The sequence below is a fragment of the Austrofundulus limnaeus genome, unplaced genomic scaffold (assembly GCF_001266775.1).
Source record: "Austrofundulus limnaeus strain Quisiro unplaced genomic scaffold, Austrofundulus_limnaeus-1.0 Scaffold30, whole genome shotgun sequence".
NCBI classification, from domain to species: Eukaryota; Metazoa; Chordata; class Actinopteri; order Cyprinodontiformes; family Rivulidae; genus Austrofundulus; species Austrofundulus limnaeus.
Genome location: NW_013952432.1, coordinates 1,311,929 through 1,315,495, shown reverse-complemented (window position 1 = coordinate 1,315,495; position 3,567 = coordinate 1,311,929).

The following is a 3,567-nucleotide window of genomic DNA, read 5'->3' as shown; positions in this document are numbered from 1 at the left end:
GTGTGTGTGTGTGTGTGTGTGTGTGTGTGTGTGTGTGTGTGTGTGTGTGAGGAGGGTCCTGTTATCTAAACTGGCTGCAGCTGTTCGGAGGACAGTGCAGGCTTCATCTTAGTTCCTGTGAAAGTTTGCTTCTTCATCCATCGAGTGGGAGTTTTGTTTTGTCTGCATACTGGATTCTATTCAGTCTCTGGTCTTGTCAAGGTCTCCTGCTTTTTTTTTCTATGCAAGCAAAACATAACCTCTATTGTTATCTCAAGCAAAAAGGCTTCACTTAGTATTCYTCTAAAATGTAAAATATTAAGCAAACAACACAAAACTGGATGGAATGCAGTCGTTGCTTTAATGCTAATCAGGAACATAACTAGTTCATCTATACGGGGCTTTTAAGCCACATCTGCAGCACAGGTCTAATTCTGGGGCTTTCAATCGGGTTTTTGTTTGTTTGTTTGTTTGTTTGTTTGTTTGTTTGTTTGTTTGTTTGTTTGTTTGTTTGACAGGAAGATGCATTTAGCAAACCTGAAAGTAGAATTCTGTCTAAGCAATGAAAAGCTGCAATGAGTAATTTCTCTTGTCCTGGTCATCTATAAAATACAAAACTGATTTTTTTTTTATTTTTTTTTTTACGGAACTAGAGGGACGTCTTAGACCATGACCTTATGATGAACACCTGCCATGAATATCAACTGATCATGCCAATTACTTTGTTTTGTTGTAGTTTGTTTGTTAGCAAAATATCTTATGAACAACTTCATGAATTGTAATTGTTTTTTTTTAGAAAGTAATTATTGGATGTACAACTGATTAAAGGGGGGGGGTGTATTATGTATTTTTCAGGAACATGTTTTAATTCTATACCACAGCTACTATTCAGTTGTTATGAAAATGCTGTATATATGAAAAATAAGTTTGACTTTGCATCATAATCTATCTAAACACCTTGAAATTGGCCTCTGTCTGTTTAAGAACCACCGTTTCCAACATTCCCACTTCAGCACGTCTTCAAAACAGTGCCTCATGTCGTTTACAACCTTTCCTTGGAGCATTGAATGTTGTTGTAAAAAGATAAGTGACATTATATAATATCAGTTTTGGAAAATGGCAACTCAAGGTACAGTTGAACATTACTCAAATGATCCTACATTGGACCCAGAGAGTATGTTTTCTGAAGAATCCGAATGAGTACAGAGGCTCTTACAAGACGTTTCAACTTGGTAATATATCTCCCAGCATCCTCTAATATAGTTACATCATTGTAAAGCTACTTTTTGTGAATAAATTATAAATATATATTTTATAGAAAGCTGTCAACAATAAAGTGCCTCGCACAAATATTAAAAAAAAAAAATTTCTTGGAGGAGGATCGTTTCCAAAAACAAAGTCAAACCAATTTTGACGAACTGTGCCGTCCTTAGGAATTGTAAAAAGAGGGCAGTCTCCTTGGCATCCAAAAATAAATTTCCTCGATGAAGGCATTTTTGAATCTGTAAAGGACTGGACTGAGAAGTAGTTAGTATTACAATCTCAACAGACGTATCGTTCCACCATGGGTTTGCTAAATGTTGCTGCCGCTAGTCTGGTGGTYCCATGTGGGGGGAGCTTGGCTGGAGATTAAGCTTCAGGGAGGAGCTTTGTGTAAATAAGCGATGCTTTGTACCWGTTAGCATTTAGGCTGCTCCACATGGCTACCAAAAGAAATTCAAGGATTTCTCAAACATGCGTGAATGAATGAATGAATGAATGAATGAATGAATGAATGAATGAATGAATGAATGAATGAGTCCACGCAACCCTCTGGGTATGTTTATGATGAGGGAATGGTATTACATGATATCATGCTCAAAAATTTGATTTTGCACAATTTGATTTATCGTAATATCCCCCACCCCAATCCCATAACTTTTGAGGCAAACCTGATTCAATATGGCCATTACAGCTGATCCTCATTAATAAACACAAAAATGGCAATAATGCAGGCAATTCTTTCAGATAGTCAGATAAAACTTGGCGCGCTATTACCTGAGACTGATCCGCAACACATACTCTGACAGACTGCCTCAGATAAATTTCGGCATTTAGAGCCAAATAACTTACTAGACCTGTGTGGGTGTAGTGAGTTAGTTAAACTCTGCTCAAATACTTGAAGTTGAGATAAAGCTCCGTATTGGTGTAAGTTTCCAACAGTATAAATCTGTCGAACCTTTCAGACAAATAAAGCCTGTCACATCTAGTATCTTTTGGACTCAGTCCCTTCTGCGGAGCTGCACACAAGACACAGCTCAGCTCCACATTTGGCGTTAATGTTGTGRCGCTGTCAATTTGCACCCACTTTTTCACTGAGCAAAGACCCATACTGTCYTTTTTTCCCTTTTTTTAAAATGTATTTTACATTTTTTGGTTAATTTGTTGCCATCTATTGTGGTGGTTCAGGTTTTACTATTCCCCCAGCTGAATATGGTTTGCAAGATAGCTGTCACAAGCGATGCATTCACACTTCTCTTTATTGAGGAACTTCCACTCTTAGGAGGAACTTCCACACACCCCACACAAACACATCACCACCAAGAGCAGCAAAAAACGAATTTCTGTGCTGCGTTGCTGTCACATCTGCGACTAATCCCTTTCTTTATCTCAAGCCAGGATCAAATCCTCCCCATCTGAACTTGTTACACAGCCATCTCTTTTGTCTGTTTCATATTGGTATCTTGTAAAATGTCTTTTTTTGTCCCCTCCCCATGATCGCAGGACCTTTTTGACCTCCTGCTGCACCACAACTACTTTCACAAATCGTGGTTGCAAGTGGGCCTCTGTCGTCATTTTTGTGTTTGCCACAGTGTGTGAGTGTGTGTGAGGAAATTTTGGTGGAGGAAACTGCTTGAGTCACTGCTACCCAGTTCTGCTGTAGTTCCCATGGTTACCCAACCCCCGAATCTCACTCGCTGCACCCCTCCTCCTCCTCCTCCTCCTCCCCACTGCTAGCTGCAGTTTAGACAAGGATCAAGCCTTGGTGGCTCGCATCTGTGGGCATGCGGATGGTTTATGTGCACGTTCCTTACATTTTCCTGTGGTTATAAGTAGTTCTCGCTGGGAGTGTGTGTGCTTTACACTGAAAGCAACAACCAGCGGGGAACTTTAGGAGGAGTTTTTTGCCGTGGCTCACCTTTGGCCCAGTGGCGAAGCCAGACATTTTTCTCAGGGCTGGCCAGACTGGGTCCACTACTCACACAGGAGTGGTGAGTAGTGGTTAGTAGGGAGTAGTTTTCAACTACTGAGGTGGTTAAAAAGCTCCTCTGTGGCAGGGTGCCGGGGGTGGATGAGATTTGCCCGGAGTTCCTTAAGGCTCTGGATGTTGTGGGGTTGTGTCGGTTGACGCAACTCTACAACATTGTGTGGACATCGGGGGCAGTTCCTCTCGACTGGAAGACTGGGATGGTGGTCCCCCTATTTAAAAAGGGGGACCTCAGAGTGAGTTCCAACTATAGGGGGATCACACTTCTGAGCCTCCCTGGTAAGATCTATTCAGGGGTCCTGGAGAGGAGGGTCCGTCGGATAGTTGAATCTCGGATTCAG